The sequence below is a fragment of the Staurois parvus genome, unplaced genomic scaffold (genome assembly GCF_062004578.1).
Source record: "Staurois parvus isolate SC_StPar_1 unplaced genomic scaffold, SC_StPar_1.0 ptg000694l, whole genome shotgun sequence".
NCBI classification, from domain to species: Eukaryota; Metazoa; Chordata; class Amphibia; order Anura; family Ranidae; genus Staurois; species Staurois parvus.
The window spans coordinates 2,748,907-2,763,388 of NW_028318490.1; the positions used below are offsets into that span (position 1 = coordinate 2,748,907).

Sequence of the window (14,482 nt, forward strand, 5' to 3'; positions counted from 1 at the left end):
CTTCTGAACACCACCAGAATCAGCCAACCATATATGCAGAGGCTTACAGTAATTGCACTGTGCTTAAAAAACATTTAGAAGTTGTGACCCTGTGTACAATAGGCAGTGATCAATCAATGTAGCCATTGAACAGCTTAACCACCCTAGATGCAATGTCATGGACATTTAGGTATGGTGTGGTGCAGGGAAATGTGCATTCAAAAACCACGCTAAAAGATATTTTTTAATTTTGGATAGTGGGCAGGAGGTTGGGACTTCTGCAAGGTTTTACTGGTTTCTGGGTCCCCAAGGAGGTCCTGCTCACTTTCTAAGCCTTGGTGGCACCAATCTTCAGGACAGGAATTGATCTGAATTCTCCTTTTACGTTAGTGCACCTAAAACGTACATGTATTTTTGCAGTAGATACTGGTGGGTTAAGTAATTAAGGATCTATTTATATGTCTAATAATTATTAGACAGAAATGTTATAAAGCAGATGAGTGAGTCCACCAACTAGTGCCTGTCCATGAAATACCACTTTTAGGTGGATGTACCCTTAAAGAATTACAATCAATCCCTAATTAGTGATTAGCAAACATAAATATTGTTTTATTTACTATGGACCCAATGGACCTTGAATTTTCTATTTTTTTCATTTTTAATAAATATTTCCATATGTAAACTCCCCATTGTATACCCCTTAATTTATAAGGCTTTCTAGTTTATTTATATAAAATATTATATGTAAATTGTGATTCTGGGCAGGTTTGAAATTCAAACACTGCTCTGAAATACATGTGCATTTTTTAATTTAATATTTATAACAAATTTGGTATGGTTTTGCTTTACCTTTCTAATAAATATGTAAGAAATGTAAAGAAGTATTGTTTGTATTTTGTTTCTTTTTTTCTCAGCTCTTTCCAGGAAAAAAGCTTCCGCACCATTCAGATATGTGCTGATACCTGATAGCCTGTGACGCAGTGCCTTGTTTATGCAGCTCCAGCTATCAAATGCTGCATGCAGACAACCCATTCATATCTATTGGGATTCTGTGGTTGCAAGGACACAGACGCTTAACCCAACTTTAAAGCCAGGTTGTAGCTTCATGGCTGTCAAATTGGGACCAGTGGCTGCATCCATGAAGTCACTGCATCCCAAAAAAAAATAATTGCATTCTTATACACAGAATCTGGAAGCTGAAGCTACATAAACAAGGCACTCATTTACAGGCTATGGGCATCAGCACCTGTCTGAATGAGACCTCAGTGTCCTTCTCATTGTCTTTTGGCTTGCCTAGTTATGTCCAATTTGAAGGTGCAAGCAGGAGTTCAAACTCAACGGAGGACAAAGTCAATCATGGGCCCCAGTGCTAGGACAATTTTTAGACCTCTAATTCACTTTTTCAACTACCACCCAAGTACAAACACGTTTTCCCTAAGTAAAGAAAGATACATATTACAAACCAAGACATGGTTAGGGAATCTCGAACAATACCTCATGCTTTCTACCTGCTGTGCTCAGATATACAGTATGTGGCGACAGGAGGGCTTGCAGCACTTGCCTTATGAATACGTAGCACTACCCCTTAAGAGTTGCTTAGTAATTTTTGGGTTCCCTGTCAATCTGGACCTTTTTCTGAAAGCCCAACCTCTGCTGATACCACTGTACTCTTGTAACCAGAATAAGTCACCACTGTAAGATGGACTCACACCCAAGTTATAGTAAACCAATATGAAGTTTAGTTGAATTTGAACGTAGCTTGACCAAAAAGCACAAAATGGCATTGGCATATGCAGCAAATATAATGACTTTTGGCCTCAACTTTAAGTAAAAGTAACAGTATCCACAGTAAAGTACCAGTAATTGTTAGCATGCCTGCTTTCAGAACTAATCCAATGCCTCCAATCTGAGGTAAACGTTGAATCCCCAGTGAGCGAAAACAACGATCAATCAACAGGTAAGCTCACTGTGGGTCCTCAGAATCTGATGGCAAAGATTACATTTGGAATAGAGAGAGCTCTCGTATATAATCAACCAATGTCCCTTTAAGAACAATATGGAGTCTTCTGCATGCTAGTTGGGACCCAAATGGTGTGAAGATGATCTAAGGTGTAGGTGATAACTAATAAGTACTTCTCTTGATGGTGGTGAACTGATGTAAGGTTCACTTTAAGGCACTAATCAAGGACATATTTGAAGTAATGAAGTGTAACAGTTGGCATAATTGTCTGTGGGCAAAAACAACTCTCTCTAGGTGACAAGGACTAAAGGCAACAGTAGTAGAAATCCTGTTAAGCTGGGAAGGGTAAATTGTTGTTTCAGTTGGCACTGCTGTATTCTGGCTTGCAGCTGTTTATCCTGCAGTCAGCTTGGATGATGAGACTCTAATGCAAACAGCAATGGCGGCTGGGAGAACTAAGCCGCAACCTAGGGTAGCTATGTGTAATGTCCGCAACAATGTACAGGTAGATAGCGGATGTGATGAAATTGTCAATGTTCTCACAGTTAGTGGGTGTATGGGACTCTCTCACCTGATTACTGGTGTTCGGCAGGTCTTAGCGGTCCGTCTCTCCACAGATGGAGGCCCCCACAGTCTCTCCGGACCTGATTCGGCGTCCCATCTGGTCTCCTGCTTGAAGATTGGTTCACTGGGCAGTGTGGGAAGATTGACAATCAGCAGACTCTTTCCGCTTCTCCTCCCTCTCTGACTCTGACTCCATGATCTGGTCCCACACTCCAGCCGTCAGCACACTTAATCCTCTCTTGATCTCTCCCCTCTCACTTCCTGCCCAGTCTGCCAGGCTTTGAGGTATACAGTTGCAAGAAAAAGTATGTGAACCCCTTAGGATTACATGGAGTTTTGCATGAATTGGGCATAAAATGTGCTCTGAACGTCATCTAAGTCACAACAATAGAAGAACACAGTCTGCTGAACATAATACTACACAAACATTAGATGTTGCCATGGTTTAATTGCACATAACATGTAAACATTTACAGTGCAGGGAGAAAAAAGTATGTGAACCTTTGGACTTAATAACTGGTTGACCCTCCTTTAGCAATAACCTCAACCAAACGTTTCCTGTAGTTGCAGATCAGACCTGCACAACGATCTGGAGTAATTTTGGACCACTCCTCTTCACAAAACTGTTTTAGTGTAGCAATATTCTTGGGATGTCTGGTGTGAATCGCTATCTTAAGGTCATGCCACAGCATTTCAATCGGGTTGAGGTCAGGACTCTGACTGGGCCATTCCAGAAGGCGTATTCTGTGCTGTTGCAGCCATTGTTTTGTTGAATTACTTGTATGCTTTGGGTCATTGTCCTGTTGCATCACCCATCCTCTGCAGAGCTTCAGTTGGCGGACAGATGGTCGTACGTTTTCCTGCAAAATGTCTTGATAAACTCTGGAATTCATTTTCCCATCAATGACAACAATCCGTCCAGGCCCTGAGGCAGCAAAGCAGCCCCAAACCATGATGCTCCCTCCGCCATGTTTTACAGTGGGGATGAGGTTTTGATGTTGGTGTGCTGTGCCTTTTTTTCTCCACACATAGTGTTGTGTGTTCTTCCTAAACAACTCAATCTTGGTTTCATCTGTCCACAGTATATTTTGCCAGTAGTGCTGTGGAACATCCAGTTGCTCTTTTGCAAACTTCAAACGTGCTGCAATATTCTTTTTGGACAGCAATGGCTTCCTCCATGGTGTCCTCCCATGTACTCCATTCTTGTTTAATGTTTTCCTTATTGTAGATGTGTCAACAAAAATGTTAGCATGTGCCAGAGATTTCTGTAGGTCTTTAGCTGACACTCTGGGACTCTTCTTTACCTCATGCAGCATTCTGCGCTGTGCTCTTGCAGTCATTTTTACAGGACGACCTCACCTAGGGAGAGTAGCAACAGTGCTAAACTTTCTCCATTTGTAGACAGCCTGTCTTACCGTGGACACATGAACATCAAGGCTTTTGGAGATACTTTTGTAACCCTTTCCAGCTTCATGCAAGTCAACAATTCTTGATCGTAGGTCTTCTGAGAGTTCTTTTCTGTGAGGCATGGTTCACATCAGACAGTGCTTCTTGAAACCAGTAAACCCAAAGCAGGTGTGTGTTTTTTAAGGGCAGGACAGCTGTCAGCAACACATCCAATATCATCACACTGATTGGAGTCAAGGTTGGCTCACTCCTGGCTCCAATTAGCTCTGGGAGAAGTCATAAAGCTAGGGCCTCACATACTTTTTCCTCCCTGCACTGTGAATGTTTACATGTTATGTGCAATTAAACCATGGCAACATCTAATGTTTGTGTAGTATTATGTTCAGCAGACTGTGTTCTTCTATTGTTGTGCCTTAGATGACATTCAGAGCACATTTTATGTCTAATTCATGCGAAACTCCACGTAATCCCAAGGGGTTCACATACTTTTTCTTGCAACTGTATATGCCCCCGCCAAAACGCAAGCTCCTCTACAAAATGTAGTTCCAGGTGCACTGTTCTTAAGTTCTGCAATTCAGCATACAAGTTCCACATGACTATTCTTCAACATGTGGCTGCTACTATTCTGCAGGACACTGGAGAGGAGGCTCGAGAGTGCTCTGTGCAAGAGCACTGCACACAGCAAGTAAGTATACAGAGCCTTGAAAAAGTATTCATACCCCTTGAAATTTTCCACATTTTATCATGTTACAACCAAAAACGTAAATGTATTTTATTTGGATTTTATGTGATAGACCAACATAAAGTGGCACATAATTGTGAAGTGGAAAGAAAATGATAAATGGTTTTCGAAATGTATTTACAAATAAATATCTGAAAAGTATGGTGTGCATTTGTATTCAGCCTCCTTAACTCTGATACCCCTAACTAAAATCTAGTGGAACCAATTGCCTTCAGAAGTCACCTAATTAGTAAATTAGTCCACCTGTGTGTAATTTAATCTCAGTATAAATACAGCTGTTCCGTGAAGCCCTCAGAGGTTTGTTAAAGAACATTAGTGAACAAACAGCATCATGAAGGCCAAGGAACAAACCAGACAGGTCAGGGATAGAGTTGTGGAGATGTTTGAAGGGTTAGATTATTAAAAAATATCCCAAGCTTTGAACATCTCATGGAGCACTGTTCAATTCATCATCCATAAATGGAAAGAGTATGGCACAACAGCATGGCCGTCCACCTAAACTGACAGGCCAGGCAAGGAGAACATTAATCAGAGAAGCAGCCAAGTAGTTGTGATGATACGTACGGTTTTACTAACACATGTCAAAGTTGTAAAATCTTACTTAGGCTTTAAGTTTTGTTTTACCCTTAGACATGAAGGTGTTAAAGCAGGGTTAGCTTATAAAAAATATCCCAAGCTTTTAAAGCAGAGCTCCACCCAAAAGGGGAAGTTCCGCTTTAAGGACTGCTTCCCCGCTCCTCATTAAGGATTGGCTCCTTTGGGGGGCGGGGGGGAGCGGGTACCCAAATTTGACAGGTACCCGCTCCCACGTCTGGTCCGATCGCCTGTATGAATGTTGCAGCTGAAATCAAGACTGATCAGACTAAGCAACGTATTTTCCAGTCTTCTATTGTCCAATTTTGGTGAGCCTGTACAAATTGTAGCCTCTTATTCCTGTTCTTAGCTGACAGGAGTGGCACTCAGTGTGGTCTTCTGCTGCTGTAGTCCATCTGCTTCAAGGTTTGACGTGTTGTGCATTCAGAGATGGTATTCTGCAGACTTTAGTTGTACCGAGTGGTTATTTGAGTTACTGTTGCCTTTCTATTATCTCAAACCAGTCTGCCCATTCTCTTAAGACCTCTGACATCAACAAGGCATTTTCATCCACACAACTGCCACTCACTGAATATTTTCTTTTTCGGACCATTCTCTGTGAACCCTAGAGATGGTTGTTTGTGAAAATCCCAGTAGATCAGCAGTTTTTGAAATACAGGCGTACCTTGGTTTTTTGGTTTACGAATGAAAATCCATTGAAAATAATGCCTCGGTTTACAAATTTTTTTCGCAATATGAGCAGATTAATTGGTTTTCAATGCATTTACAAATAGTTTTTTAATCATGTCCCTGTACAGTACTATGCCCTTAAAGTGCACTTTATAAAGAACTTTGAACAGATAAAACTTTTTATGACTTTTTTCTGACCTCTGGAATGGATTAATTGGTTTTCAATGCATTTACAAATTAATTTTTAATCATGTCCCTGTACAGTACTATGCCTTTAAAGTAAAAGTTTTGAACAGATAAAATAATTTTTTTTCAACCTCCGGAATGGATTAATTGGTTTTCAATGCATTCCTATGGGAAATCGCACTTCGGTTGTCAAATTTTTCGCAATACAAAAAGTCTTGCAGAACAAATTAAATTTGTAAACCGAGGTACTCCTGTACTCAGACCAGCCCGTCTGGCACCAATAACCATGCCACTTTCAAAGTCACTTAAATCCCCTTTCTTCCCCATTCTGATGCTCGGTTTGAACTTCAGCAAGTCGTCTTCACCACGTTTACATGTCTAAATGCATTGAGTTGCTGCCATGTGATTGGCTGATGTACAATTTGTGTTACCAAGTAATTGAACAGGTGTATTTAATAAAGAGGCCGGTGAGTGAATATATGATTTTTTAATTAGAAAAGGTGTTTGTTAAAGAAAGGATACAATTTCCAGACCAGAGAGCATACAGTGATGAATGTATGGGTACACAGAACTTCCAATGGTATAGCTACAGAGTGCACAATAACACATGTGTAACATTAGTCACACAGATTATCATGCTGGTACAGTTACACCATGCAGAAGAATTACTCAAGGCTTCAAATCTGCACACTGTCCTTAAAGAATCCTGACCAGGGGCGGACTGGCCATTTGAAAACTCGGGCACTGCCCGAGGGCCCGGGGTCAGTAGGGGGCCCCATGAGATGCCCCTGGTACCTTTTTATAGGCTTTTTTGAATTTGGGCAAGGACACATGGGTCCCATGATCCCCTATTGCCCGGGGGCCCCATGAGTTGTCAGTCCGCCCCTGATCCTGACAGTAACTAAGTTAAGTGGACCAACACCTGGGGTATCTAGCCATGGGTCCCAGAGATTATCAAATTTGTCATGGCAGTCTCTGTGTTGAAGCCTCTGGTCTATATTGGGTTTGTTAGAATTATTCTATATTACTGAGAATTCAGCAGAGTACAGTAGCCCTGGATAGTGTTAATTGGTGTTGAGGATACGGCTCAACATTTGCCAGCCATTCCCTGCAATTGCAAAGATAGGGACACTACACATTAAGGCCCCTTTCACACAGTCTTTCCGTATGTCCGATTTTCATCTGTCCATTTACGGATGAAAAACGGACCCCCGTGTATGTCTATGGACTTGCGGATGTAAACAGATGAACATCTTTTAACATTCGTTAATGTCCACATCCGGTAACATCAGTTTTTTTGAGCGGAAGAAGACCCTACTTTTCTTCTGCAAAAAAACCCAGAACGGATGAAAAACGGATGTCAACGGATGTAAACAAACTAAAACGGATATAAACAGATGAAAACTGATGTAAACGGATGAAAAACTGATGTAAATGGATCTAAATGGATGAAAAACGGATGTAAACCAATGTAAATGGATGAAAAACTGATGTAAACCAATGTAAATGGATGAAAAAATGGATGAAAACGGATGAAAAACAGATGAAAAAAAGGGCTGCAAACGGATGAAAAAACGGATGTAAACTCATCTGTTTTTTCTTTGAAAAAAATGTGACTGAACTGAAGAAAAAAACCGGAACGCCCCTGTGAAAGGACCCTAAGGCATTAAATAAGGAGCTCATTTTCTCCAGGATTCTTCCTGCAGTGTTTTATTTCCTTCCACCAGGGAGAACTTTTGCCAACTGCAATTCATAAACCAGAGCACTTAGTAGGTGTTTTTGAGCACTTAGGACCTGTTTATTTACAAGATTGGAAGGGTATGCAACTAAACCTCATAGGAAGCCCATAGTTTATATGTGTGTTTCTTCTTTGGCAAGGTTGAGATACTTTACTTTGGCAATAGTTTACTAACAATGCACTGGTGATTTTTAATAAAGACTGATTATGCATATCTGTACATATACAGTGGTGGCAAAGCTTTGGTCTTGAATCTCAAAACCTCTAATATGTACATGTACAGTATGTCAACTGTGGAAACACACACACACCTTTAGATAATCACTTCTTTCTGATTGGCCACTTAACTAGGTCTGTTATAATAGTAAGACAATATAATTGTGTATGACAGCAACAAAGCTGAAGTCTCTGAAGACATAAGCAGATAGAAGGCCAAGTAACAAACACAAGATGGCGTGAGCAGGATTAACATGACGATCACCTCCACGTAAGAAACAGCTGGGGATCTACAGGGATTGGGATGAGAAGAGAAGGATTACTGGAAAGATTATCACATGGGGGAGAGAATGAGATTGTGACAAAGGGCAGAAGACAAAGGAAGAGAGAAAAGGGGCAAACAGAAGGTGGTAATAGAACTATGATGCATATAGTGACAAAGAATTGACGACATTAAGAGAAGAGGCAAAGAGGTCATTGGTGAAGGAATGAGGTAAGAAGAGTGACATCAGCAGAAACTGACAAGAAAGAGGGTGAAGTATTGTACACATTATAAAAAAAATCACCAAGGAAGCCGTTGAGGCATACACTGACCACGCTGGACCCATTAACTCAACTCAACATCTACCTGAAGCAAAGCAGCCGTTTCTACGGTAAGATTCTCCCCAAATTCTTCCTCCCTACCAAACTATTCTTGTATTTTACCATCTTTTTTCTACCCCAAAGACAAACATGATACCAATCTATCTAACACCACTACTATTCCCAATGTGCAGCATATTCATTGCTTTCCAGATAAGTTTTTCCCTTACCAGTTTGTTTTTTCTCTGTGTACCCGCACAATGTCCACAGCGAGGCTTTGTGGTACAGAAGCCAAGATTTTGCTTTTTAAAATTACACTTCACCTCAGCACTATTTTTTGAGGCGGTGAAAAGAGCAATGTTAATATACAACCTATACTACCCTACAGCAATCAGCTTTCTTTTTTAATAGTCTTTTTTTTTGTGTTGTACAATAATTCCATATTATGGTAGAACAATTACCCTAAATATGATACATACATTCTCAGTTGGCATTATTTCTTTATTTTCATTTTCAAAAGATAGTACACAATTACAACAAAAAAGTAATAGGTAACACAAATTTTAAGAAAAAAGGCAAAAAAAAAAAACGATGCTGAGAATAGAGTTGGGAATTTAAATAAAAGGTACCTGTGTTACCATATATTAAAATATGCATTATTTCAGTGCTTACTATTATCTATGATCTAATGACATTTGTGACAGATTTGTTTTAATGAAAAAAACATGGCAATATCCTTGCTCTTGACAATTATTCCAAGAGCCAAACATTTAGGAAGTTACATATAGTATTTATTTTATTTATTATATATTACAGGTACTTATGTAGTACTGTAAATTTAGGCAGCGCCATATATATATATATATATATATATATATATATATATATATATATATATATATATATTACATTCACATCAGTTCCTAACCCTGGAGGAGTGTACTAAGGTCCCTAACTCACATTCATACATTTACATACTAGGGCCAATTTAGACAGGTGTCCTACCAGCATGTCTTTGGAGTGTAGAAGGAAACTGGAGTACCTGGAGGAAACCCACGCAGGCACAGGGAGAACATACAAACTAGGTATATATATTTCTCATAAACTCTAATAGTAGCCTGCCTATTTTTTAAAGGGCTGGTGACATTTAAATTTTTGGTGAAGGCTGGAGATTTAATTCACACAGTTTCTTTTATCTCTGAAATACTGTCAGTGCATTTAAGTTCCTGAGTCTACACACCTGCTGTGTCCATTAAAGGGGGGGTCTGTCCCTTGTTTATATATATATATATATATATATATATTAAGATGAATTGAAATAGCAGGTACAAGGAATGGCAGGTGTGAACAAGGTTAGAAATCACCCTAGGTTAACACCTAAGCATTTTGCAGTGTTTTGCAGAAACGCACTACGGTCCATTTATCATGATTTCCTATGGGAAATGTTCACAGCTCCGCATTTTCACCCGGTGCATTATTTGGAAAGGGTCAGGGACTTTTTTGAACGCAAACAGTTGCGTTTTTGGTTTTATAGACTTCAGTAGAAACGCTGCAGAAAAGCATGTAGTGCGTTTTTGCCTGGTTTTTCGATGCATTTTAAATCAGCCTAGCAACACTAAAACAAAGAAAAAAAGTGCAAAACACATCAAAACCATGGCAAAAATGCAGCAAAATCGCAGGTGCAAAAATGCAAAACACAATGCAAAACGCAATGCAGAAACTGGTCAAACGCAAACTGCATAGGTGTGAATCTAGCCTTATAGCAAGGAGATCTCATTGTTGAAATATCCAAGCCATATAAGAAGCTAGGACAGACTCAGCCCAGCCTGTTCCGCGTTTAAATTTCTTTATGCTTTGTGATTAATTTAATGCTACATGACAGATTTGTCACTCAGTTTTACGCAAGATCTGGCGATTCTTAAGATTGGATCAAATTGGTTAAATGCCAGTAATCTAAGGAAGGGTGGGAATAGAAAATGCCAAGGTTTTCAAGGTGCAATAGTCTGTGAATATTTGTGTTTTTTTGTTTTTTTTTCCTATTCAAAGACTGGGAACATTAATCAATACATCCTGATTTTTATTTCAAGGTGTGTCTGTCTTTGTGAATGTACCTATATACCCTACCAAGTGTATGTTTAAATGATGACCCAGCCTATACCTCACCTTAAATAACCTGCTATTTTATATTATTTCAGACCCTGAATTCTGTATCATAGTGATGAGATAAATTATTATTATTATTCTACAGGATTTATATAGCACCAACAGTTTGCTCAGCGCTTTACAAAATAAATGTGTCTTTATGTGCAGACTTATCATTAACATTTACTTATGTATTCATTCTTATCAAATAATTATGTAATTAAAGGAAATGAAAGATAGTCCAGACAGTAATTAAAATCATATATAATCAAATAGATATATATTGAAAACATTGTCAGTATAATACTCCTATACTTAACCACTGGCAGGTAATGCGATCATCTTGAACCAATGTATGCTGGGTAATCTTGACTATTTCTATAGGGCAGGACTGGTTGACCTAATCCTCAGCCAAGTTTAATAGAAGGCTATATGACATATTTAAACCATTTAGCAATGTATAACTCCTCATTTTATTGTGTACTGCCATTGTTGACCCCTCCTTGCAAATGTGTCTTTCAGTATAGTTCCATTTACTAAATGGCTTCTATAGGCTATCAAGTATTTGTCAGTTTAGTAAGGGGGAATGTATGTAACTTTGTTATTAAGACTACAATAAAGGTGTTGCCCTTTAAGAAGGCTTGTTGTCAAAAAATAAAAAAGCTGACAGTGCTGACCTCCTTCTGAAAATGTTGGCTGCCAGGCAGTCTCTGTCTGGTATTTTGACAATGATCTGGAACAAGCATGCAAATCATGAGTTCTGATTTCTATCTGACTTTCTAGATCAGCATATTTATTTCAAATCAGAGCACTGCCGTCCACTGTTCTTACTTTGCTACTGCAAAGAATTTGTGGTGATCCACTGAGGAGCTCCCACTGCAATGTGCAACAGGACAGTGGACTATGCATAAAGTTTGGTATGCACAGTAAGTTTTTTTTTCGTTCAGCCCAGTGGGCTTAATAAAAAAAAAACCTGAGGAGCTCTAGAAGAGGTCGCTGCACTAACGATTAGTACAGCGATCTCCATGCTGAGCTATTGGGCTCTGACAGGGGGACTGTCCCCCCTGCCAGAACACACCGGTCAGCCCTCGCAGATATTGGCTGAGAGTGCTGCTGAGATGCCAAATGGCTGCTGGTTTTCCAGCAAGCTTGTTCAACTGAAGCTGGCCATGAGATTGGCTTCTGTCAAACAAGGACCTGTACACACAGACCAAATGTCAGCCGGTATCTAATGTACCAGCTGATTTCATCTGATATTCGGCCTGTGTGTATGGGGCTTAAGTGGATAAGCCAACAGCTGTGCAGTACGGGTGGTAAAAGAACCAATCCAGCTACTGGAAGGAAGGAGACAGCTGGGGAGAGGTGCACTGTGGATGGGGGGGGGCAAAGGTGAGCTATGGATGAGGGGTGCAGAGTAGTACTGTGGACTGGGGGAAGTAAAAGGGAAGAGCAGAGGTGAGCTGAAGATGTTACATAGTTACATAGTTAGTCTGGCTGAAAAAATACAAAAGTCCATCCAGTTCAACCATTAAAAAAAAAAGTTATAATCCTATACTCACAGTTGGTCCAGAGGAAGGCAAAAAAAACCCCCAGCAAAGCATGATCCTACTGCAGGGGAAAAAAAATCCTTCCTGATCTCCAGATAGGCAATCAGATATTCACTGGATCAACTTTACCTATGAATGTTAGTATCCAGTTATATTCTGTGTATCTAGGAAATAATCCAGGCCTTTTTTAAAGCAATCCACTGAGCTGGCCAGAACAACTCTTGAGGGAGTCTATTCCACATTTTCACAGCTCTCACTGTGAAGATACGTTTCCGTGTTTTGAGATTAAATTTCTTTTCCTCCAGACATAAAGAGTGCCCCCTTGTCCTCTGTGATGAACCACTGATGTATTTATACATGTTGATCACATCCCCCCTTAATCTCCTCTTCTCAAGAGAGAATAAATGCAGTTCCTCTAATCTTTCCTCATAGCTGAGCTCCTCCATGCCTGTTATCAGTTTGGTTGCCCTTCTCTGTACTTTCTCCAGTTCCCCAATGTTCTATTTGTGAATTGGTGCCCAAAACTGAACTGCATATTCCAGATGAGGTGTTACTAATGGTTTGTACAGGGGTAAAATGATATCCATAGTTACACAGTTAGTCTGGCTGAAAAAAAGACAAAAGTCCATCCAGTTCAACCATTAAAAAGAACATTTTCAAAATTGTGAGTTCAGAAAACATATGTTATGGAAGAGTTTCATTTTCTAAAAATGATTGTGGTGAGGTTTGCACAGGTCTGTTAGACTTTTTCTCATGGCACAGTAATTAAAGCATATTCTGTGGGTACAAGGACTTGATCCCCCTTGGGTGTTTAATACATCGCATTTGCTATTATTATTTTTTTTTATTATATCCAAAAGTTATTGGTCATACTAATGTATTATGAGCTGTAGATATAATTGTTACCAAGAGTTTCTTGAGGGGAAAAAGGCTGAGATAGGTTGCCCTAAATGAACTACATTTACCATGACAGAGTATACAATAGAAAACATACTCCAGTTAAGGTTACTTTGTAGACCGTTGTGTTTGTGTTTCAGAAATGTCTCGGGAGCAGTTAGAAGGGGTGGTCCGAACAGTCGAAACCCTACTAGCAGAGGCAGAAGCGCTACGAGTCCGATGCCAACGACAGAGTGATGAGGTGAAGCAACTCTGTGAAGACCTAAGAAATGAGAACAGAGACCTGGTTGAACGATTTTCTCAAGCAGAACGAGATCTTACCGAAGTCAAACGTTCCGTCAATGAACTGATGGACACCAAAATAGCATTTGAAGCCCGGGAGAGGCAAGTGCGAAAGCTGAGCAAGCAGCTGTAATAAAGGACACTGGACTCTTCAGTTTGATAGCCACTGAAGAACATAATTTGTTACAGTTTCGGCTACCTCGACTTCCTCATATTATCTCCTCTAACGTTTCTCAGTCATGTAGATGATTTCAGGTTGTTTAAATGCTCTGTGGATTGTTAAATAAATGAATCTAAGAGATGCAGTAAGCTATAATGCAGAAAACCTATTTATGAAACATTGAGCAGCTATTTTCTCCACTTTGCTACTACATTTTTGTCGTTTTTGGCCAATTTTTTCTCCTTTCTATAAAAACAGGCTTATTTGTTTTGTTCAGCACAAGAATGTATCTTTCATTTCTCGATTACAGTTTTTCCATTGTCCTTTAGCCATCTTTGTTGTGCTTTATTAAATTTTGCCTGTTTAAAGCTGTGAAATTGAATGAAAAAAATAAATTTTCATGATTAGTTTATTACAATACCAGACAAACAAAAATATTTGTATGACAAGTTTCTCATTCTTCCTCCTGTCCAATTTGCCAGTTTCAAAACGTTGGCACTTACAGGCCCCTTTCAGATGGGTCGGACCCATTAGCGGATCTGCCTGCTCAACGGAAGATCTCTCTGCTGATCCCGACTGATCAGGCGGATGACAGGTCAGTGTCTGCTCCACTGCAGAGCAGACACAGACACAGCCCACTGATTTCTAAGTGGCGGTCAGATGGAAACAGGCCGCTTGTCTGTTTCCACTCGACTGTCATCCGATCCAATCCGCCAAACAGATGGGGAACGGATCTCCATCCGTTTTTGGCATACAGGATTGGATCAGATGCTGGCGGTGTCACTTGTCCTCTGACAGCCGCCAGTCCATAGGGTCT

General features: G+C 39.9%; 1 long non-coding RNA gene across 1 annotated transcript; it reads left to right on the plus strand.

Moving 5' to 3' along the window:
- Positions 1-8,394: 8,394 nt before the first annotated feature.
- LOC149446183 (uncharacterized) lies at positions 8,395-14,083 on the plus strand. The gene is made up of 2 exons (XR_016306236.1): positions 8,395-8,708; positions 13,364-14,083. It is a non-coding gene; the product is annotated as an uncharacterized LOC149446183 (long non-coding RNA).
- The last annotated feature ends 399 nt before the right edge of the window (positions 14,084-14,482 follow it).